Raw genomic sequence first — 26,185 nt, 5'->3', positions numbered from 1 at the left:
AGAAAATAAAGTCCTGAAACAAGCAAAGCCTGGTATCTGGACTTTATTGGCAAACAAGATAGTATTATTATTATTTTTTTTGTTAAAACAGGCTAAACAAAGCAATAATTTATTTTATTTATTTTACATTTGTTGACCGGGCTAGTCTAGCTGGATATATCTCCATTTTCAGTAGAAAACATAACAAAGAGACATGATATTAATAAACACATAGAATAGAAAAATTTGTAATAATAAATGGTAATAATAATAAAAAATTTTGGTGAAAAAAAAAAAAAAAAAAAATAATTATATAGTAGTCAGTAGTCATGAGTAGAGAAGCAGAGTTAGATCTACAATCTTACTTAATACCAAACAGGCTAAAGCTTCAGCTATCCTAGGTTGCACTTTCCATACGCCAGAGCTTATTAGTATAAAGGCATCAGCCAGCCATTTTCCTTAGTCTTTCTTGCTGCGCTGTGCCCAAGCAGAAGCTGTTCGCAAGTGCCGGTCGGTCAGATCCAGAGATTTCAGCTATCAAGACTTCTAAAAGCTGGCACTCGCTGTAGACTCTTTCTTGCCTCAGCCGATGTCAGACAAAGTAAATAATTGTTTAACTTGTGGGAAACAAATACCTCATAAGGATTTCCATTCTTACTGCCTTCCTTGCTTAGGCCCAGACCACGACGTATCAGCTTGTTTAGCCTGTGCCTCCTTCAACCAACGGACTCTAGGTAGTACAATGCTCATCACTCCCACTGGTAAGCAATAGGACTTCCCTCTACCATAGCAAGGTATGGATAGCTCTGAACACAGAAAATAAAGTCCTGAAACAAGCAAAGGCTGGTATCTGGACTTTATTGGCTAGGAAAGTTGGGAAACGAGCAAACAAGATAGTATTATTATTTTTTTTTTGTTAAAACAGGCTAAACAAAGCAATAATAGAGTAAATAAACACAGAAAAGGCTAACACACTTGAGTGTATAGTCCTAAACAGTAAATTTAATTAAAACTCTACAGAATTAGCAATTTAAAACTTTTTAAATGAAGCAAGGCCAGTGCGCAACTGAAAAACGATTAAAGAGGGTGTTGTTGGGAGGGTGGCTTAATGGCTAAGGTGTTTGCCTTACAAACACAAGGTGCAGGGTTCAAGTCTCACAAGGACTAATTGGCTAGGCTTAAAAATGGCTCGCAAGGGCAGTTAGCTTAGTACTAAACTATGACCCTATGAACCTAAGAGGCAGTAATACAGTAGAATAAGTAGCTAGTCGACATATACAATGAAGTCTATATATACAGAAAAGCAGCTAAAACACACAAACAATTCAGATGCAGTGCAACCTAGAGCACTTGAGTTGTAGCAATATTAAGGCAAATACAGGTGTAATAAATATACTAAAATATACTCTATATTTCCAAAATGTTCACAAAATACATGGCAGTGGTAGCAGCCCACTTTAGACTGCAAGTATTCCGCATGGTTCTATACCTAGATGAGTGGCTCCTCACCACTCCCACTAGGCATCTACTCTTTTAGGCAAGAGACTACTTTCTTCATACTTGTTTCTCGTTGGGGATCACTATAAACTGAGAAAAATCCCATGTAGAGCCAACATACGAATTAGAATTCATAGGATTGATGCTAAACACAAACGCCAGCATCACGTCTCTTCCCCCAGAAAGACATCAGAGATTAAGGTCACAAGCTAGTCAGATTATTTGCAGCAAAAAGGTGACTGCAAGGCTGTTGCTACAAACTCTGGTGTCAATCTCAGCCTCTATCACTTTAGTTCCTTTGCGAGATATCACATGAGGATTCTTCAATGGCTCTTGGCGTCCCAATGGTTGTTACTGAATCAGCTAATGTTCCACCTGGTGTTAATCACCAAATTATGCGAGAGAGACTCCAGTTGGTGGCTTCACTCCAAAGAAGCTTTCTCAGGCAGACCCTTTGTCCCGCTTCAACCCCAAGCAATAGTGACCATGGACGCTTCCCAGATAGGGTGGGGAAGGCATTATCTGGGAAAGACAGTCCAAGCAAGGCACTTGATTCCAGCTAGACACCAATTTGCACATCAGTCTTCTAGAGATGAGGGCAGTTTTCTTAGCGTTGCAGGTATTCGAAGAAACCCTCCCCTTGGGAATGATTGATATTCAAACAGACAACATGTCAGTAGTCTGATAAATCAACAAGCAAGGGAGAACCAGATCTTACCCTTTTTGTCAAGAAGCACTCGGAGTATGCCAATGGGCAATTTCATCCATCTGCTTTCTAATTGCAAAGCTTATTCCATGGAGCTCCATGTGATTGTGGATAAATTGAGCAGGACCATCCTAATGCCTCACGAATGGTCTTTCAATCTTTTGGTGGCAGAAAGGATATTTCACCACTGGGGCCAGCCCTGCTGCGATCTCTTTGCATCCCTCCTGAACAACAAGTGCAGCAGCTATTTTGCCCTAATTCCCCCTCTCACTGAGAGATGCTGTCATTCATGATTGGCCCCCACCAGTCTGTTGTATGCTTTTCTCCTGATTCCTCTCATATCTCAGTTTCTGAAGAAAACGAGCAGGTGGTAGAACAAAATAATTCTCATTGGCCCGTTCTGGCCTTGCCAGGTGTGATTTCCCTTTTTTTGGACTCGCCTAATTTGGAAACCTTGGACACTGGACCCAGATTCAGATGTATGTGCCATCCAGATGAACTAGTTCATCTGAATCTTCAAAATCTCAAGCTCACTGTGTGGCTTCTCTAGTTCCAGTGATTGCCAGGCATTCTACTCTCACTTCCCTAGTTCAAAGGATTGTTCTGTCCTCCCACAAACCTTTGACCAGAAGGTTGTACTTCAGCAAGTGGCAAAAATTTTCAAAATGGGCTTCAGAGATTAATCTCAATCCATTTTCAGCACCAATTGATAAGGTTTTCGAGTTTTTAACATTGCCTTTAGAAGCAGGAGCATCTGCCTCAACCATAATGGTTTGAATGACAGAACATTAATGTCCCACAAACTTTGTAAAGCCTTTCCAAAAGGAACTTATGCTCAGAACCCTCTACAAAGATCCTTCTGCACCTTGGGACTTAAATCTAGTACTTCAGTGTGTAATCAGTTCCCCTTTTGAACCTTCTGCAACTTGCAGTCTGAAGGTTTTATCCTGGAAAACATTATTTTTGATAGCTATTACTTCCACAAGGAGGATATCTGAGCTTACAAGCCTTATCTTGCAAACCTCCATACCTTATTTTCCATAAAGACAGGGTTTCCTTGTGAACAAATCCTCCCTTTCTACCAAAGATAGTGTCCAAAACCAGTATCAGCCAGACTGTTCAACTTCCAGTTTTTTGCCCCAACTTCTCAAACAAGGGTTAATATTGTCTACATTTACTAGATGTACATAGAGAATTGCATTTTTACCTTCACAGAACAAAAGAAATAAGGAAATCAGTTTGTTTCTTCTCTTCTGCCACTATGGGAAAACTTGTTTCCAAAGTTACTTTGTCTAAATGGATTAAAGACTGTGCAGCTTTTGTTCATAATGAAAAGAAAGTGCAACTACCGGGACCTGTCAAAGCACATTCAACAAGGGCAGTAACTGCTTCTGCAGTCTTTCATTCCAGAGCTTCAATTGATGATATATGTGCAGCAGCTACTTGGGCATCTCCTCATACCTTTGTTACTCATTACAAGCTGGATCTGGTCTCTAGAGGACGAGCATCATTTGGATCAATGGTGTTTAGTAATATTCTTCCTTGAGATCTCCCAGGATTTAGGTAGCTGGGGACTCTGTCCCACCGTCAAGATTAAGTGAAGATTAACAACATCAGATAAAGAAGTTATGTCTTACCATAACATTCCATCTGTGTTGTCGATTTTCACTTATCCTTGATATTCCTGCCCTCCTTACCCCTGCCATTCGGTTTCTTGATGGAATAGATCTTTCCCCAAAAGACTGTCTTTCCTTTTTAGGAATACAGAGATTATCTCTGGTCTGTTACTTCCTATCTGTCTCTATTGTATGCAAACTCTATCTGAGGTAATCCTGCAAGTAGCATTATGGGTAAAGCTTGGCTTGAGAGTTTTTGGATAGTGCGAGCTGGAATAGCGGCCAAGTTGGTTCCAATATCGGAATTGAACCCACAGTCAAATATAAGTGAAGATCAACAAGACAGATGGGAAAGTTATTTTAAGACATAACTTCTTTTTAATTGCAAATATTTCCTTCCTAATCTGATACCCACCTCTGACTGCCGCTCTGCATTTGATGTGTTTGACAAGGACACTGTGCCGCACACTGTGTAACAATGTAGCCTCGTATCGGACCCCATAACATACTACAAGTTTCCGTACACTATGTTACCAATGCTGGTTTGTTAGCTGCCGCCAACAACAAATCAAAATGCATATAACATTTCATACAGCTAAAAATCTGCAATCAGACTTCCCATGACTGTTATCTGGTCAGTGCTCATAAACTAATACTAGCATCGTTTTGACTTGTGCTTTACTTCACAACAATCTCAGCATCAATCAGAAGAAAAATTGACAGCAATAATGCAGTGTCTCAAATGTTTATGTGATCAGCTGGCAATGTGGGATTCAGACCTTACATCCAAATCTGAGTTTATTGATTCAGTGAGATTCTGTGGTCACTTAAATGAGCCATCATGCAGCTACATTTTGAATAACTATCTTCTTTATGGTCGCAATCTTAAGGAAGGATATAATTTGGTTTAATAACATTAAACTTATAGTTGTGGCAGTGTCTTCCGAGAAAGTGAGTTTGGGTGTGTGTTATGGAATGCAAAGGTTTATTTTTTATCCAGTGACAAAACCAGCAGCTCTGAATTAAGACTGTGTCTGTACAATTTCAAACAGTTATCACTGAGGAAGTTGGTAATGAGCTTACTGTCACTTTTTATCCTACATGATTTTTTATTGCATGCTGCTCTGTTTCATAGATGCCCTCCATTTTACTTTAGATAAAGCTAATCTGTTTATATAAACCAAACTGGAAAGGCAGAACTCAGCAACCAACAGTATTAGCACTTTCATTCTCTTTATTTGATATAAATTAGTTTGCAATGTTTACATTTTCATTTCTGAAGAAGTTCTATTGTATATCAATTAAAGAGAACAAAAGCGCTAATACTTTTGGTTCCCGAGTCCTGCATTTCCAGTTTGGTTTGGTTTATCTTTGAGATTACTTTTTATTTTATTATAATTTGTTTACATAGGCTACTGGGCTTTTCAGTCAAGTTACATCACTGTACGCGGTGCAGCTGTTTTTGAAGATTGGAATTTTGGAAAGCAGTTGTTGTCACGGAAGCAATAGAGCTGTACTCGTAACATTTGCATCCGGTTGAGGACTCTTGGGTTTCATGAAGTAGCAGTGTTACCTTTCTTTTTTTTTGTTACCTTTCGTATTATAATAATGCAGATTTTTATTATGGCTGTCAACCAATTGTATCACATTTGAAGGGCATTTATTACTTGTATTACAGATGCCACAATACATGGCATTGTTTGGATCACAGGACTTTAGTTGTGGATGATATTTCACACTAAGAAAAGACAGGGGTTGGAGGAATAGTATAATTTGAAGAACAGACAAGGGTAAATTGTCCAACTTAACTTTCCAGAAAGTTAAAACAAGGAAGTTGTCACAGTAATCGCCCAAGAAGGGACTGTAGTTTTCTTGTCTCTACTCTCTACTTCTGCAACTTACACTTTTAATTTATTTATATGTGACTCATTGGTGAGTAGAAGGTGCATTTTCTTTTTCTTTAAACTACATCTCTGTTCTTTTTAAAGGGAAACTTCAGTTAATTAGTATAGTTATATGTGAATTTTTCTAACAAGTGTGTTGTTAATGGAAACACTGTCTGTATTTCTCCTTTGCAGCAAATGTGGGCATGGATGGATCTTCTTCTGCTTTGTTCGCTTACACCTTTTCATAGCTGTTGTCTTTGGTCTACTTGTAGATTCTGGCATCGCACTTGTTGCAAGTGGGGCAGAACTCAATCTTTCTCCCTCTCCCAGGCCCGCCCCAATCTCCGAGTCTGACAGACAACCATAGCTTAAAATCGGGAACTGAAGGGGCCACTTGAAATTTCATGGAAACCTATTATTTTGCCCTCAAAACCAGAAAATACCATATAATTTGGTATGGTTGGGAGATATGCATATTGTATTGAATCCTCTGAGTTCACCTCGCATGAAGGGAAGGTGGTGTTCTTGGGAGAGTTTGATAAACAGAAAGGGGAACTTATCACTAAGAATACTTTTGTCAGGGCTCTTATGTGACCAGCTGCATGATGCCAAAAGCTATTTTTTCATTTCAGAAAAATGCCTCTGCAACATGTCTGTAGACATTTTCAGCAGTCCTAGTGCATGAGAAAAAAGTACCTAAAATGTACAGTATGAAGTAGCAAATGTGGCCAATTTATACAAAAATATAGAAGATCAAGGGCCTCTCAGATGAGCTGACTCCTTTCCAAAGTTAATATAAACAAGCATTTTATTTATATTTGTGTCTGACTGCAGTGATTGGAGACTGAAGCTTTTTTGATGTTGGGAACGGGTATGGGGGCTCCTTTCAACAGACAACAACTTTTCTAGGATTACTTGTAAACATTTCATAATAAAGCTGCATTTCACTGTTTTGCCAAGTGTTGCATTTTTTTGCCATCTTTATTATTTGCACTTTAATTCATTACTTTGCCTTAGAATTCCAGTGTTGAATCCAAGACAGACTGCTATAAGCACAAATTAACAAGGCCTCACTAACTGTGTGAGATTAGAACCAACTTTGTGCGAACATGAATCATTTAGAATGACAGCATCTTTTAACCTTATCATCATCTTTCGGCTGTTCCCGTTAGGGGTCGCTATAGCGGATCATCTGTTTCCATTTCTTCCTGTCCTCTGCATCTTGCTCTGTCACACCAGCCACCTGCATGTTCTCTCTCACCACATCCATAAACCTTATTTTAGGTCTTCCTCTTTTCCAGTTACCTGGTAGCTTCATCCTTAGCGTCCTTTTCCCAATATACTCAGCATCCCTCTTCAGCACATGTCCAAACCAACGTAATCTTGCCTCTCTGGCTTTGTCTCCAAACCTTCCAACCTGGGCTGACCCTCTAATATACTTATTCCTAATCCTGTCCATCCTCGTCACACCCAGTGCAAATCTTAACATAACTGTCACGGACAAGAGAAGTCAACCAGACAATTTTAATAGCAGCATCCAAAACACACCAGACTTCTCTTGTCCATGACAGTTTTGTTTGTTCATTGGTTATCAGTTTGCAAATCTTAATATCTTTAACTCTGCCACATTCAGCTCTAACTCCTGTCTTTTTGTCAGTGCCACTGTCTCCAACCCATATAACATAGCTGGTCTCACTACCCTCTTGTAGACCTTCCCTTTCACTCTTACTGGTACTCATCTGTCACAAATCACTCCTGACACTCTTCTCCACTCACTCCATCCTGCCTGTACTCTCTTCTTCTTCTCTCTTCCACACTCACCATTACTCTGAACTATTGATCCCACCTCTACTCCTTGCATCCTCACCATTCCTCTATCCTCCCTCTCATTCACACACATATATTCTGTCTTAGTCCTGCTGACCTTCATTCCTCTTCTCTCTAGAGCATATCTCCATCTCTCCAGGGTCTCCTCTACCTGTTCCCTACGCTCACTACAGATCACAATGTCATCTGCAGACATCATAGTCCACGGGGACTCCTGTCTGATCTCATCTGTCAACCTGTCCATCACCATTGCAAATAAGAAAGGGCTCAGAGCTGGTCCTTGATGTAATCCCACCTCCACCTTAAATGCATCGTCACTCCCACCGCAGACCTCACTGCTATCACACTACCGTCGCATATATATCCTGTGCCACTTTTATATACTTCTCTAACACTCCTGACTTCCTTATAGAATACCACAACTCCTCTCTAGGCACCCTGTCACATGCTTTCTCTAAGTCTACAAAAACACAATTCAGCTCCTTCTGACCTTCTCTGTACTTCTACATCAACACCTTCAGAGCAAACATCGCATCTGTAGTGCTCTTTCCCAGCATGAAACCATACTGCTGATCACTAATCATCACGTCCCTTCTTAACCTAGCTTCCACTACTCTTTCCCATAACTTCATGCTGTGACTGATCAGTTTAATCCCTCTGTAGCTACTGCAGCTCTGCACATCACCCTTATTCTTAAAAATCTGTACCAAAACACGTTTTCTCCATTCCTCAGGCATCCTCTCACTTTCCAAAATTTCATTAAACAATCTGATTAAAAACTCCCATGCCATTTCACCTAAACACCTCCATGCTTCCACAGGTATGTCATCTGGACCAACAGCCTTTCCATTCTTCATCCTCTTCATAGCTATCCTTACTTCCTCCTTGATAATCCATTACACTTCATGATTCACCATCCTCACAACATCCAACCTTCTCTCCCTCTCATTCTCTTCATTCATCAACAACTCAAAGTACTCATTCCATCTGCTCAACACACCGTCCTTGCTTGTAAGTATGTTTCATTATCCTTTATCACCTTTACCTGCTGCACATCTTTCCTAGCTCGGTCCCTCTGTCTAGCTAGTCGGTACAGGTCCTTTTCTCCCGCATCTTTTTAACCTTTCAAAAGGTAAAATTACAGAATCGCAGCTAATACATTTGGAAGTACCTCTGATATGTACTCCAATCATTAAAAATCTGACAGCTACCATGCATTTTTTTTAACTTGGTAGAGTAAAACTGGAAATGGCACTGGTAGGTTGGTAGGTATTCCTGTTAATTGCATATCCCTCTACTGACATTAGGTATAGTTTAAGTGAATACAACAGATGAAGCTCATAGTTAGACATTATTTTCCTGCTGGCTTGCCATACACTAGCGTTTGAAAGTCATGGTGCCACAGTTTGCCCTTACCCACATCTCTTACCAACCTATTGGCACTGTGCACCCTGAAGTAGTGCAGAGACTGCCAGTTGCTTAATACATGTCACACACTTATTTAATGGGTGAGGGGTGTAGATAACTAGTAAATCTAGAGACTAGCTCCTTATCAGAACATAAAATAGACCAGCTTGTCACTACTCACATTCATCCCACTCTACCATGCAGTGAAACAAAAAAAATATTCCTTCTACCAAGCTACTTAAGAAATTTCTCCCCAAGCCTGAAAGTCTTCTGAGGCATAAACCTAACATAAAATTCCCTCCACGGAACAAAGGCACTGCACCACCTCCACACACACAAAACTGTCCACCTCAGCCACCAAGCAGGGTCACCAGTCTATTGCCTCCAAGCCCATGTGAGCTGTCCAGCCAGCCATTTCCTATGGAAACTTCAGACATAGGTAGCTCTGTAGTGAGGTACATGGGTAACACCATTCACTAGACTGAGCAAGGAAAGGTGACAGTGAGTTACTTCTCTGGTGCTAGGATATGACAGGTTATTAAGGCACTCAATTCCTGTCACCCTGAGTAAACATATGGCACGGATGGTGGTGTTGTACATGTGGCTTTACTGACTTTAGACACACACATCCTTGGATTATATAAAGAGAGACATGATAGAGCCCACCCTAAATATCTGAAGCCGGCATTCAGCTAGTCTTGCTGCTGCTTAATGCTTGAAGTTTTGCCAACGTAATTATTCTCCTTAAATTCCTTTGTGTTGCTGGAAAATATTGATATCTACATCACCACCAAACTGTGGATCTGGTACATTAATAGCAGATCCTGTTTACTAGGGCCCGATGCCTTGTACTCATTTAGACCTGCCATGGAGGGAGGTTGCAAGACTGGTGGTTATGTCCATATTCCTCCCCAGTTCTTTCACATCTAAACTTGTTTGAAAAGATAGTTACTGGGAAGTGGAGTTGTTCCAGGTCATTATCAGTCAGTATCACTTCTGCGACTCCCATTATCCATGAGGATACTCTTGTACAACAAATTAAAAACTGACAACCCATATACCAGTGCAGTGACTTCCTCACAAGCCCCTAGCAACACATACTCTGTCTCTGCTTAACACAAAATATCATGCCAGTTAAATGGAATATAGCCATTATCAGCCCAGTCACAGAACAATCTAACCCCACAAAAACTTCTCAAATAAGACCAATGTCTAGTTTTCAATTCTAGCCCATGACATCCGAGTGACGCCTCTAGGTGCATCTGCGGTTAACTCCTTCTGATGCCTCTAGGTGTCAAATATTGCTTGTTCATATTTTCATCAATAATTCTAAAACCATGCTGTGTACAAGGTTTTAAAAGATTTAATCTTAAAGCTCACACAATGGCAAACTCAACTGTATTAATATTTGCAACAGGAAGTAAAGGAACAATCCACGGCTGAACAAATATTCCCACACACACAGTCTCTCATAGCTCCAACAATGAGGACGAGTTTAGGTAAAATAAATCCAAAATGTTGTCATATCATATCATAAAAATCCAAGTAGTTTATTGCAGAACATATAGGTAAGTGCTTTCACCCTTACGGGCTTCCTCAGACCTTAATACATCACCATTAAAATAACGCTTAATCTATATCAATCAAAAATGTGACATAATTTCCTTTAATTAAATCAAAGGAATCATACATGCAATAAATATACTACCCTATATAACACTTCTCTCATTAAATCAATGACACAATCCATATTCATCTAAAAACTATATTTATTCTAAATATTTTAAAATAAATAATCATAAAACAAATTGCAATTCAACCATATAACACATTTATTTAACTATTAGCTTCCTGTTTTTCAGGATAGGCTTGATTGGAATGTTATCATTAAGTCCAGGTCTGCGATCTGTCCTTAACTTAATGATCCACCCCAGTTCAATTCTCTCAGTATAATTCCATACATCTCCACCTCTAATGTTAGGTCTGTTTACTTGTAGTACTTGAAATCTGAAAAAATGTTGGTCAGTTGTATCTAAAACGTATTTAGAGAGGGCTGTCTTTATTACCTAGCGATTTATATTATAAGCCTGTAACTTTAGATGTTAAATCGTTATTTACAGTTATACCCAATCAAGAGGGAATTGAAAGTATAGCAAGATATCTGAGAAATGAGACTGCCTATACTGTACCACAAGTTGATTTATTATGTTCTCTATTGGAAATTGTATTGGAAAATAACATCTTCCTGTTTAATGGAGTAACTTATGTTCAGAAAGATGGCGTGGCTATGGGCAGTTTGTGTGCCAATAGCTACGCCAGCCTGGTTTTGGTGAACTGGGAGAAAGAGAAGCTGTTTAAGCTGAATAGCTTTAAGAGACATATTATTTTTTATACCTGTTTTGTTGATGACCTGTTCCTCTTATGGACAGGAACAGATGATGAACTATACAACTTTTTTGAGGAAATAAATTCCCTAGCACAATTTTTAAGTTTTACCTTGGAAAAATCAGATGATTGGATTGCTTTTTTAGATGTATATATTGAAATATTACCAATCCGCGGTGGTGGTGCTGCGGTAGCGTTGTCGCCTCACAGTAAGACGCTGACCGGTTCGACTGTCAGCTAGAGTGTCTTCTGCGTGGAGACATGCGTGAATAGGCGTATCTTCGTTGAAGGTTGTGCGTTAGGGCTGGCAACTCAGCCGTAAAAATCAACTGCCAATCATTAGCGGACCGGAGTTCCGCTGTGGCGACCCCTAACCGGGAAAAGCCGAAAGACACAACAATATTGAAAGATTACCAAGTGGACTACTTAATACAGGTGTATACAGGAAAACATGTTATAAGAACTCTGTTTTACACAGAGATAGTATGCATCCCAAGTTTGTATTTAAGAACGTCATTAAGGGACAGGCTATATGTGCATCATGTTTGAATCCAACCCATGAAGGATTCGTGCATGAACTGTCTGACTTGCAAAATAGGTTAGTTCAAAGGTCCTATGATGTAAGTGATGTAGTTATAAATATTGAGGAGGTACATGGTCTTAGGGACAATACAGCATGTCCCTACTTTTCAGATCAGGATGGAACCCAGAATATAATACAACCTAAAGAAAATACAGGGCGTTCTAAGAACTGCATAGTGAGATTATCCATAAATTATACACAGGATATTAATATAGTTAGGGATGGTTTTTCTAGAAACTGGGGAATTTTAACGGTGGATCCACACTTGAAGGAGTTAGTAGGAGAGAAACCGTAATTCTTGTATAGAAACAGAATGAATTTACAAAGACTATTATGTTATCCCAGGAATACAAATGGGAGTCCTGATGACCAGTTGGTGACAGCTACGTTCCCATGTAACAGTTGTCATTTCTGTGAATTCCTGAATAGTGAGTCATATTTTATACATCCTGTTACATCTATATGTCATATGTTTAATGTTAGAGCTACTTGTAGTACACAACATGTTATATATTTAGCTACATGCACAGCCTGCTCTGGGTTTTACATATGCAAAACGGACAGGCATCTGCGAGAGATGATTAGGGAACACCTTTATAATATAAGGATACACTCAGTGAATAATGCCCTCAATAAACATGTTTTAGATACAACTGACCAACATTTTTTCAGATTTCAAGTACTACAAGTAAATAGACCTAACATTAGAGGTGGAGATGTACGGAATTATACTGAGAGAATTGAACTGGGGTGGATCATTAAGTTAAAGGCAAAACGCAGACCTGGACTTAATGATAACATTCCATCAAGCCTATCCTGAAAAACAGGAAGCTAATAGTTAAATAAATGTGTTATATGGTTGAATTGTCATTTGTTTTATGATTATTTATTTTAAAATATTTAGAATAGATATAGTTTTTAGATGAATATGGATTGTGTCATTGATTGAATGAGAGAAGTTTTATATAGGGTAGTATACTTATTGTATGTATGATTCCTCTGATTTAGTTAAAGGAAATGATGTCACATTTTTGATTGATATATATTAAGCGCTATTTTAATGGTGATGTATTAAGGTCTGAAGAAGCCCGTAAGGGTGAAAGCGCTTACCTATATGTTCTGCAATAAACTACTTGTATTTTTATGATATGATATGACAACGTTTTGGATTTATTTTACCTAAACTTGTCCTCATTGTTGGAGCTACAACGAGAGACTGTGTATGTGGGAATATTTTTTCAGCCGTGGATTGCTCCTTTACTTCCTGTTGCTGGTTTTACAAATTTTTTCAAGTTATAGGAGCATTTGTTCACTGGTTGCTATTGTTTTATTTTTGTATTAATATTTGACCTCTGTCGTCGTCTTCTTTCAGCTTTTCCTGGTTAGGGGTTGCCACAGGGGATCACCTGTCGGCTCATGATTGGCAGTGGAGTTTTACGGTGTCGAGTTGCCAGCCTGGTGCCCAACCTTCCACAGAAAGCATGCACACACACACACACACACACACTCATGCCTAGGGCTAATTTAGAGTGTCCTATCCACTTACATTGTCTTTGGGATCTGAAAGGAAATCTATGCCACCACAGGGAGGACATGCAGACTCCACACAGAAGGCACCCCAGCCGAGGATCGAACCGGAGAGCCTCTTGCTGTGAGGTGGGAACGCTAACCACTGCACCAAAGCGGCCACCCAATATTTCACTTCTGTCTAATGCAGGTAAATAGATATTAACTGTTGTATTTATGATATTAATTTATACAGATATACTTTTCACATTTTTCTAAATATCTCAACAACCAAGTAACACAGCCAGCACTTCTTAGCCTTATATGAAAGCTGTCAGTTAGATGAATAAAATGTTGCTAACAATATGTGTGTAATTTGAGTGGTTGCAGAGATATTGTAAGTTGTTTATAAAATATTACAAATGTAATAGTTACTGTGTTTACTGTGACTTTTATAAAATTTGTTTTAAGACCTAGAACCTAACGAATACTACCACTGTAAAAATAGTTTGTACTGAAGAGTTTGCCATTTATACTTCTTTCATAACCATTATGGCTCCAGAAATATGACATTTGTTTGAAATGTGAGGACGTAATTTGATTCTGTCAGAAGGCATGGCTCCACCCACTGGAAGTTACAGTGCAAACATACTTCACTCCATTGGAGTGAATGAGCTAGACAAACTGCTTGAAAAAATGATCTGTGTTAAATTCACCCTGTTTATTGCTACTTATAATCTCCCCTCCCATAAAAAGCAGTTGTTCTGGTCTGTTTGTAATACATTCACAGCCCTATGGGCTCTAGCCAATGAAACACTACTATCTGTGAACAGTGGCCAGATTACTGTCACCATCTTTACCAACCCTGTAAAAGCCTACGATCCTGTTGACCATGTTGTCCTCCTCAGAAACTTACTAGAAACAGTAATAAGTTCTGATTCCCTACCTTGGCTTCAAAATTTCCTCACCAGTTGCCATTTCTCCATCAGATTTCATAAAATAATTTCCCAATCAGTCAGCCTTCAAGAAGGAGTAATATAATGTTCCATACTTGCGCCTCTACTGTTCACTGTATTTATAAATAAACCCCTCCTTGACCTACTCTGTCTCTTCCACTTTGCTATCACAGATGACATGGCACTATTTTCTACAAACAGCTCAATACCCACTTTCCAGAAAGACGTTCAAGCAGATTTCATAGCTCTAATCCACTTGATTTCCAACAAAAAACAGAAGACTCTTTGCATCCTCAATTAATGGCTGAAAAGGGTTGGTTGATGCACCTAGTTAATAAATACATACAAAAAACTCATTGTCATGCAGTGTTGTCTTCATAGCTTAGTTTCTGTCTCCTGGCTTCCATTACGTGCTCCTGGTTTCAAAATAATAGAAGGTAGTAGCTGACCTGGCAGGTAGTTAGTCCTGTCTGATTTATTTTATCTTAGCGTAGATAAAGTTGGGATCAAAATAATTTTAGTTATTTTACCAGAATGCTGCATTTTTTGGGGTGGGGGCTGGGGGATATTTCCTGTTACTTTAGTTGCTGATTCTGTATCCTCTGCCATCCCATCTTGATTTTCTGCCACAGCAAAGGTACCCTGGACTGTCATAATTGGGTGGGGGGGGGTCAATTCCTGTTTAATCCTATTTCCCTGGCCATACCCTTTGGTTTCAGGATCAGTAGTCATGCTTTAATCACTGGAGTCAGGGAGAAATATATTGCCCCACATTTGTTGTTTGTTTGCATTTGTTAACCAGCAATATCCTGTGGGAGGAGAACATGTATTGGGAAGTACATGGAGAAAATCTTTTTACAAATTAGAAAAACTGCATGTCTGAATACAGTGTTATACCCACAAAACTTGACAGAATATTTAGTTTTATTGTACATATTTGTATTGGAGACAAAAATTAGTAACAGTTAAAATATTTTTCTTTAGAAATTGAAATCATGCATTCATAATATGATATACTATTACATATTCATTGGATTTTACATTTCCCTTACTCTATAATTAAACACTGAGATTTTATACATTTCAGTTGTTTATTTATTATAAATCTTTCAAAATTATTCTAAACTAAGTAAACATTAAAACTGTAAGCCCAATTTACAAGTTTGTCGAAGTTTGTATATATCATATATGTTTATTGTCGCTCATCTTGTGTACATTAAGATGTTGAAGCTTGGGTGTTTTAGTAGTTTATTGCATACAAATACATCAGGACGGATGGCAGGAACATTGACTTAAAAAAATGTGTAACTGGCTGACTACATACATGCATGCTGTCACTCTGGCTGCTCAATTTAAATTAAATTATCAATCAAAATGGCACTCTTGCTTGCACGTGCTCAGTACTTATATGCATGTGACCACTGACTAGAATGCTTCTTAAAGGTATATTTCACACTCTAATCTACATCCTCCCTCTTTACTGAGCTGTCTCATAAGCAATGGCATTTCAATAGGCATGCAGTTATACAGACACTAGTAAAGAAAACAGCAGTCATGTCCAGGTTGCTGTACATCTGGAACTAGGTTGTGACATGTGACCTGATCGTGTAACGTAGTAGTTTGGACTGGGTTTAGCAACAGGGACAGTCACTGGGGAAAGTTCTGCTTGGGGACTCTCAGGGATTTTCTCAGGAAGAGGAGTTGCTGACAGAATTTCCTCTGGAACAGGAACACTGGACAAGTCACTCTGAGAACTAGTGTCTTTGTCACAGGCAAGATGGTGTAACACTGGTTTGGACACTGGTAACAGATGCTTCCAATGTTGTCTGAATTCCATTCTTTGTGATTCCAAAAAGTACGATCTCAGTTCTTGACACAAACTTTTCACAAATCCAATGAGTTCAAAACGTTTTAATGTCTGCATCCTTACTATCTCCCCTTTTTTCAATGAACTGAGCGGTTTGCTGGTTTTATCATAGTAAGACTTCTGGGGCAAACGCTTCTGTTGGGCTTTTACTGCTTTGTTGCTTTTAGCACATGGAGCCAGTAAATTACTGCTGATTGGTAATGTGGTTCTGGTTTGTCTCGACATAAGTCTCTGGGCAGGTGAACCAAGATGATTATCACAAGGAATGTTTCTGAGATTTAACAAGTCTCTGGGCAGGTGAACCAAGATGATTATCACGAGGAATGTTTCTGAGATTTAACAAGTTTAGAAAAACATCGGTATTGTCACATCTGGATTTTTCTAACAGCTGTTTTGCACTTTGAACTGCACGTTCAGCCAAACCATTTGACTGAGGGCATTCAGGACTACTCGTAATATGAACAGAGTCCCATGCTTCTGCAAATTTCCTGAACTGCTGACTTGTAAACTGTGCACCAGTGTCAGAAATAATTCTGTGCGGACTACCATGGACAGAAAAATATCTCTTCAACTTAGTAATGACAGTACTGGAAATTAGGTTGGGAAGTAGGTCAGTCTTGAACCAATTTGAATAAGTCTACTAACACCAAGTAATGTTGAGCATACCACTCAAAGATATCTGTGGCTACTGTCCACCAAGGTAGTTCAGGAATCTGGCTTAACTGAAGTGGTTATTTTTGTTGATGTGGCTTTGTACTGTTACATACTGAACAAAATGAAAGTCCTTTTTCGATATTTCTTGATATAGAAGGCCAAAATACTAGTCCTGTCGCCCTTCTTTTTGTAGAATTAGTTCCTGGGTGGCCACAATGCAAAATCTTAATGTACTCTTGTTGCAAGGATTTTGGAACAATCACTTTAGGGACCCTTCATGATGATACCATTGTCTGACAAGAGCTCATCTCTGTATGGAAATTGCTGCTGCACTTCTAATGGTAAACAAGATTGCTTTGAAGGCCATCCTCGACTGATAAATAGGTTTAGATTCTGGAGAATTGGATCTGAAGCTGTGTGAATTCTAAGCTCATCAAGACATGTGGAAGAAACATTTCTCACTTCCATGACCTCAAAATCAAGTTGCTCTTTGTTCTGCTGTTCTGTGTTTTTTCTGTACACAGTATCAGCAACCTTTTGCGTAAACAAGATTGAAATTGTACTTCTGCAATTTGAGCATCATACGTTGCAATCTAGCTGGAGCTGTATGCATAGGCTTTCTCAAAAATGGTGACCAAAGGTTGGTGGTCAGTTTCGATCTGGATAGGTCGGCCATAAATATTATCATGAAACTTCAAACATGCAAACACAATTGCTAAAAACTCTTTCTCAGTCTGGGCATATTGCATCTCAGTCTGGGTATGAGTTCTCGATGCATAGGCTACTGGTATACCCTATTGAAGAATGACTGCATGTAGACCAAACTCAGAAGCATCACAGGAAAGAGTAACTGGTTTGTGAACATCATAGTAGCTGATAATTGGTGGACTAGCAATTTTATGTTTCAGGATATCAAATACTCTTTGGTGCTGTTCCATGACCAAATTACATCTTTGCATGTCAGCTCTCTTAGCGGTGTTGAAAGTTGACTTAAATCTGGAATTAACTTGCCTAGATAGTTGACCATGCCAAGAAAACTTTGGAGGGCTTGTACATTGTCTGGAGCTGGTATCTCGAGAATTGCTGTTTGCTTGGAAGGATTTGGTCATAAGCCTGAACTGATAAACAAGTGACCAACCTAAGTAACTTCTTGTAGCCTGAATATGCACTTCTGAGAATTCAGCTTAAGAATCACTTCAGGTGTTCCTTCCAGAACTTTCTTGAGGTCTCTGTCATGTTCGACTTCACCATTGCCTTCTACTAGAATATCATCTACTGTAATAGCACATGGAATGGATAGCCCGAGAAAATTTGCTCCATTGCACGCTTGAGACTTCACTGGCAGAACTTATTCCAAATGAGATTCTCGGAAATCTGTATCTTCCAAATGGTGTACTGAATGTCCTCAACAATGAAGATTTTCAGTTGAGCAAAGTTTGACAGAATGAACTCTTTGCATCTAAGACAGAAAAAACAGTGGTGTTTGGCATGAGGGCAGCAACCTCTTCGACTGTGCGCATTGGATGATGCGTCCTTTTTAATGCTTTGTTTAAATCTCTTGGATCAATACATATTCTGATATCATCTGAGCTTTTCTTATGAACTACTGCCTTAGAAGATACCCATTTAGGGTCTATGACACTGGATCGAAAACCGATTTAATCAAATGGCTTTTACACCGAAAATGCCATTGATAGAAATTGGTTTTGTGAGATCAAGTTACAGTGAAGAATGGAAAATTTGCCCTTTCCTTACTATAGTGTGATCTCGGAGTTGGTATATATATTTAGCGGGGGGTGTAAAACTGATTTCTATCAATGGCATTTTCGATGTAAAAGCCATTCAATGAAATCGGTTTTCGATCCAGTGTCATAGACCCCCCCCATTTAGTAGGTTCTTCTACTGGACAAATTACTCCTAGCTGCACCATCTGTTTTGCACAGCTACTAGAATTTTGCATATTGGTATGGTGGACTTCTTTATTAAATGAAAGCAGTTCCATTTTCAAAGTGTCTCTGAGGCCTAATAATGACTGCACGTGTCTCTTGACTACGTAAAACTGCATGTCATAGTTGTTCCCAGCAGAGTAACACGAAAGCACTACTGAGCCTTCGGTTTGAATTTCTTCACAACCATGCGCAACAAGCTTCGCACACTTTGCCAAATCAAGTTGTTCTGTAGCTTTTACTCTAGCAAATGTTTCTCCTGACATAAAATTGCACTTTGAGCCAGTATCTGTTTTGAGCTCTATGGGACTCCCATTAGTCCAAACAGTACTAAAGATTCCATTTTTTGCCCACAAATCTACTGCATTGACTATTTCACCAAACACAGACACACCATCAACTTAAAAACTAGGGTTGCAGTTTTCTAATCAATCAACTTGCCTTTTGGAATGCCCATGTGCCTTATTTGATTTACAAAAACATTTGAAATTATTCCACTTATTGCAAGAATGACACTACTAACCAAAAGCTAAGCACTGTTCTCGTTTGGGTTCATGATTACCACCACAGTTACAGCAGTTGACTATGAGGCTTGATATGGGTTTTTTTGAATCACCCCTTTGCTTTGCTGCATGCACCTTAGGCCTTACTGAAGTAGCTGTGGGTTTTACTGAAGTTGGGCCTGTATCTTTTAACCTTGTGCTTCATACTATCTACATGAGCTGTGGAAGGTACTGGAAGGCTTGCTTTCTCATTTGTAAGCATACTTTCTGTAAGCTCGTATATCTGACAAATCTCATTGACCTTATTTAACATCAAATCACTTCATCAAAGCAAAATTTTTCTCACTGTGTCATTATTAATACCACGCACAAGCCTGTCTTTTATCAACTCATCTCTCAAATCACCAGATCTGCAAGTTTTAACCTTATTTCTCATGTCAGTTATATATGCTGCAAAATTTTCACCAGGCTTTTGATTCCTTGTGTAAAATAAGTGTCTTTCCATTGCAATATTTGTTTGGGGGTTGCACATTTCTCTAAATGTATGTTTTAAGCACTCAGGGTCTTCCCACATTTCAGCCAGTACCACAATATGGAGGTCTTCCCCTTCCCCTGCAAACAGAGCAGGTGCATACACAAATTAATGCATGTCAAGTTGTTCTACCTCACTGCTCATTCTTACAGATGGGTTTGGAGCTGATCTACTACAAAGTTCGAGGTCTTCAGACAGCTTGAGGCCAAGTCCCTATCCCATAATTCACCTAGAGTTACCCCAGATCTAGTTTGCCGCTGCAGTAGATCAGAGGTTCCTTGCATAGCTCGGGCCAGTACAATTTTCTTTTCTAAAAAATATCTAGCTAAGATTGTTATTGCTCTACTTTTAGAATTAGTCTTTAATACCTTTAGCTTTTCTAGCTTTATAGTTGTATTCCCTTCCCTTTGGTGTGCTTTTTCATCATTATATATAGCTCTCTTTTGGCCTTTGTTTTTCTATAGGCCTGTTATATTTAGAGTAGTTTAAATAAGTAGTTTGTGTGCTTTTGAACAGTGACAGTTTAGTCGCAGTATATTGTTTTATATATATTGTTTATTTAGAGTGGTTTGAATAAATAGTTAGTGTGTGTTTTAATAGTGCCAGTTTAGTCACAGCATATTTAGCCTATAGTTCTTTAAGGCTTATTTAACTAGTTTTGGGTGTGTTTGTCTTTGTTATACTACAGTAGTTTTTTTCTAGATACTGTATAGTTCATTATGGCTGACCAGGATAGAGAGAAGCATCCCAAGTCAAGCTTTAAAAATGTCTAAAATGTGGACAGAAAATGTCTGTTACAGATAGCCATGTCAATTGTATGTATTGTCTGGGAGGCTTACATCTTACAGGAAAGCTGCTCCATTTGTCATTCTTTTTCATCCAGAGTTCTTTAGGAACGAAAAAGAAAACTTATAGATAGAGGACTTCTTAAACCATTGTTTCAGGAAGCTTTGCGTGACCAGGGTCCATCTAGTAAGTCTTCAAAGTCTTCCAATGCTTTTTCTTCCTCTTCTTAGGAAGTTAAAAAATCTAAAAAAGTCTATGTCGGCTCCACAGCCCTCAGAGCTGAGTGTGTTGTCTTTTCGGAGCTGGTCCCCAGTCCTGGAACCGGTGTCCGAAGTTCTAAAATCACCAGTTCTACAGTCAGTACCTGCATCCATCCATTCATCTCAGTCCTCGATCAGCCTGTCCGATTTGGATGTGGATCATGTGGTACAGAAGTTGCTACAGGCACTGGCGTTCACTAAATTTTTGTCTGCTCCGACCCAGGTGGTTTCGGAACCTAAGACTGTAATGCCGTCAACTTCTTTCCTCCTCTGAGCCATACCGGTCCTTCAGAGATGCAGGAGTCAGACTTGATGATTGTTGAGCCCTCGGTGCCGACGCCTGTTCCAGTGCCTTCGGTTCTGTTTACTCAGACTTCCTTGGCGCCGATCGAGGAGTCTAGGAGCCGACACTCTCCTGTTGGATCTGGGGAGGATAGTCGGACCAACATGTCAGTTCCGACTTTGCCTCTCAGGGCCTCAGTTCGGATGAGTTCGGCTCCTACTTCTGGTTCGAAGCCCACTGTGCCGGTGCCAGGGGATTGGTGGTTTCTTCGGATCCAACAGTCCCTTCTCATCGGAGCAGAGGTGCCTTTGAAGCCATGAGGAGAGTTATGTCTCCTAAGACATCTACAACTTCAGGTCCGACTACCTTTTCCCCAAAGGTGCCTGTGTCCACTTCTGCTTTACAGATCCTTTCTAAGCATAGAGACCCTGAGCCTCAGGAAGCCCCATTGGGTGGCCCCTGCTCTTCCGAGACCTCACCAGAAATTCCTATTGATGAGGTTTCCAGGAAGAAAATCTGTAAGAGGAAGCACTTAGACTCCCCACAGAAGTCTCTCTCATCCGATACCGACTTGGATGAATCAGAAGGGTCCCCACGGTCCCCCTCTGAGAATATCTCATTTGCTGAGATATTAGAAATTCTTAGGCAGAGGTGTGGCTGGCAGTCCACCAACCCTACTGAAGATGAGTTGGTTTCCAGAAAGCTTTTGGGTCTCAACCCACCACCTCTTGGGTGTCTCCGCCCTTCGATGAGCTCATGGAGCTGGTCTCGCGAAGAGAGTGGGAGTCTCCGGACACCATGGAGCCTATCCCTAGGAAGCCTAGTACATTTTTTCTGCCCTCCTGGAAAAATCTTTCCTTACCAAGGGAGTGCCAGTTGATGCCATGGTGGTGGCAGCAGCCACCAAAAAGGAGATGTCGGAAACTTCTTCCTCTAAACATCCTCCTAACAGAGATTCTAGGATCATGGATAGATATGGGAAGCGCACGTACAGTTCAGCGACTTTTGCCTTGCATTCACTGAACTATCTCACTCATTTTATGAGGCTGCAAAGAGATCTACTAAAAGAGCTTGGAGATACTCTTCAGGGTACAGTAGCTGCAGAAGCTTCAGATAAAGTCTCCTCCCAGCTTGCTGCCCTCAGTTCCATAGTGAACTCGTCCATGTGTCTCATTTCATATGCAGCTGATGGGACAAGTAGGGCAGCGGGTACAGGAATTGCTCTTAGGAGACATTCCTGGATGCGCTTGTGTTCTTTTGCGGAGCCCTTTAAGTCATCCTTTGTCAACACCCGTTTTGATGGCTTATCCCTTTTCGGGCCCAAAGTTAAGTAAACTTTTGACCAGGTATGAGCAGGAAGGAAAGGCTCTATCTGTCGTTGGAGTCTGTTTTTCCACCCCTACCAAACCCTATCCCAAGGCTCACAAGGGAGGAAAGATTTGGTTCGAAAAGCCCAAGGAGCCTTTCAGGACACACAAGGTGAACCCCCCTCCAGGGGCAGAGGAGGGGGCAATAATGAAAGACGCTGCCCTCTCGGCAGAGGGGTCTGCAAAACCAGGACGACAGAGACCAGTTCTTTGGGAAGCCCTACCAGCGCTCCTGAAAGGAGGCCCAACTGTCCTGCTCTGGAGGCAGTCGGGGGTCACTTATCTTTGTATCCAGACACCTTCTTCAAAATAAACGACAGCTGGGTACAAAGTATAGTTTCCAGAGGATATTTCATTCCTTTCGCCACTCCCCCTCCATTGACAACAAAAATCCCGGACGTTTCACCCTGTTACAGGGAACAAGCAACAGTAGCGGTCTAAACATTGCTAAGAAAAAGAGTCATCCAACCAGTCCCAGCAGACCAGACAGGATCCGGAACTTACTCAAGATTCTTTTCAGTTCCAAAAAAGGCAGGGAACTGGAGACCTATTTTGGACCTCAGCAGACTAAACAGATCTGTCAAGAAAGAGAAGTTCTGGATGGCCACTCTTCAGTCGATACTTCCCTTCTTAGGGAAAGACAATTGGATGTGCTTGATAGATCTACAGGATGTGTTCTATCATATAAAAATGGCCACCCAATCCAGGGATCATCTGCGCTTCTGGCTGGGAGCCAATCATTACTAGTTTCGAGTCCTCCCCTTTGGTCTCACTACAACCCCCAGAGTGTTCACCAAATGTATGGCAGTGGTCACGGCTCACCTGAGGCATTTAGGATTCCAGGTGTTTCCTTACTTAGATGACTGGCTCTTCACCGCCACCACCAGGCATCAGTTAATACAAGCCAGAGACACCACTCTTACTCTTTGCAATCATCTGGGCATTACAATAAATTCAGAAAAATCTGCCTTATCGCCATTGCAGCATATTGTTTTATTGGAGCAGAATTGGACACCACCACCACCACTTTGAGAATTCCAGCAGAAAGAGTTTTACTACTACGTCAGCAGGTTCACAAAATCATATCCAAAGACAAGGCTCCAGCATCAGAAGTGCTAAAATTGTTGGGCATGATGGCAGCTGCAATATTAGCGATACTGTTGGGATGCATGCACATTTTGATTCTGCAATGGCTGTTATTAACTCAATGGTCTTGCCAAGAGCTCCCAATGTCTCATCTCATAATGATCACAAACACATGCAAAAAGGATCTTCAGTGGTGGTTGACCTCTCTTCATGTAATGATAGGTTGTCCTTTTGTCCTGCCCTCACCAGTGGCCACAGTGACAATGAACGCTTTCCTGATAGGGTGGGGGGGCATTTTCAGGGAAGAACAGCCCATGGCACATGGACCGAACAGGAGACACATCTGCATATCAATATCCTGGAGATGAGAGTGGTACTTGTAGTGTTGCAGTACTTCCACGACTCTCTTCCTGTGGGAACAATTGCGATTCAGACGGGCAACATGTCGGTGGTCTGGTACTTGAACAAACAAGAAGGAACCAGGTCCTATCCCCTTTGTCGTGAGGCCTTAAGAGTATGGCAGTGGGCTACACCCACCCCGCACTTTCTGATAGGAATGCGCATTCCGGGGAAATCCAATGTGATAGCAGACAAATTGAGCAGGGCAATTTTGTTGCCTCACGGATGGTCCCTCAAGAAAGAGACAGCAGAGAGAATTTTCCGCAGGTGGGGCCAGCCTTGCTGCAACCTTTTTGCCAACCACATGAACACAAAATGCAGAAGCTACTTTGCCCTGATTCCTCTTCCGGGAGAAGCCCCAAGGGACGCAGTCGTACACAATTGGCCTCTGGGTCTCCTCTATGCATTCCCACAATTCCCTTGGTACCCAAAGTTTTGCAGAAAGCAAAAGGCCTCGTCAGATTTGGTTCCCCTTCCTTCAACTTCATCAGTTGGAAGAGCCTTGGATTCTGGACCCAGTTTCAGACCTTCTGACGCATTCATCGGGGGCTTTTCATCCCTCTCTTCAGTCCCTGAAATTGACAGCTTGGCTGCTCCAATTCGCAACATAGCCAGGTTCTGTAACCTCTCAAATGAAACACAGCATATATTGATATCTTCTCGTAAGTCCTCTACTAGGAAGCTATACCTTAGCAAATGGAGAAGATTTTCTATATGGGCTTCTCAAAATGACATTGATCCCTACCAAGCTCCAATTTCCTGCATATTACAGTTTTTGACTATACTTTTAAATAAAGGAGCTGCAGCAGCAACAATTCGGGTACAACTTGCTGCTATCTCTAATTTTCACCTTGGCTTTGAAGGATTAAACATAATGTCTCATAAACTATCCAAAGCCTTTCTCAAAGGGACCTTTCATCTCAAACCACCTGTGAAATCTCCTTATACCCCATGGAATCTAAATTTTATGCTTTCATGCATTATTCTCCCACCTTTCGAGCCAGTTTCTGCATGTGATTTGAAATATTTGTCATGGAAGACTATCTTTTTAGTAGCCATCACTTCTGCCCGTAGAGTGTCAGAGATTCAGGCCTTGTCCATAAAGCCTCCTTACGTGATTTTCCATGCTATTTTATATATACACACACACACACACACACACACACACACACACACACACACACACACACACACACATATTTATATATATATTGCTTGTGTCGTTCGGCTTTTCCCAGTTAGGGGTCGCCACAGTGGAACTCCGGTCCGCTAATGATTGGTAGTGGATTTTTACGTACCGGGTTACCAGCCCTGATGCACAAACTTCAACGAAGGCACGTCCCATTCACGTATGCCTCCACACAGAAGACGCTGTAGCTGAGAATCGAACGGGACAACGTCTTGCTATGAGGCGACAATGCTACCGCAGCACCACCACCACAATCTACATATTTATATATATATATATATATATATATATATATATACATATATACATATATATATATATATATATATATACATATATATATATATATATACATATATACATATATATATATATATATATATATATACACACACATATATATATGTGCATATATATATATATATATATATATATATATATATGTGTGTGTGTGTATATAAATGTGTATATGTATATATAGAGAGAGAGAGACTGAGATCGATCTGTCTCTCTCTCTCTATATATATATATATATATATAAATAAGCAATATAATGCTTCTAGTTATTGCCTTATAATAGAATACTTTAGATGACTTGTTCTATTGCAGCAGCAGAGAGAGTTTCTGGATGTTAGTTCAGACCCTCGCTACTTAAATATACCAACTCCGAGATCGCACTACAGTGAAGTAAAGGGAAATATTCCCTACAGCAATCTCACTTCACTATAGTTGGAGTTGGTATATTTACGTAGCAGGGCTTGTGGGAGGTGCAGGGGGGCTCTTTTTATTATGTATTCGAAGTTTTGAAAGTTCGCTCATATATGGTCGATTATACGAGCATCGAAATTTCAAAACTTTCAGTATATAATATAGACCCTATCTCCCATGCCTCCTCAAACAGTCGGGGACAAATCCAGAAATAATCAGGGTCAGTCAAGGACACCTAAAATATTAGTACTATTAAC

At 40.2% G+C, this 26,185-nt stretch overlaps 1 protein-coding gene across 1 annotated transcript in view; it reads left to right on the top strand.

Annotated features, from left to right (window-relative positions):
• DHX34 (DExH-box helicase 34) overlaps positions 1–26,185 on the top strand; it is a 1,598,514-nt gene that overhangs the window by 200,921 nt on the left and 1,371,408 nt on the right. The gene's annotated exons all lie outside the window — the stretch shown is intronic.

This window comes from Protopterus annectens, chromosome 1.part0, assembly GCF_019279795.1.
Source record: "Protopterus annectens isolate FY-2018-M chromosome 1.part0, PAN1.0, whole genome shotgun sequence".
NCBI lineage: Eukaryota > Metazoa > Chordata > Ceratodontiformes > Protopteridae > Protopterus > Protopterus annectens.
This window is presented reverse-complemented; position numbering and strand designations above follow the sequence as displayed.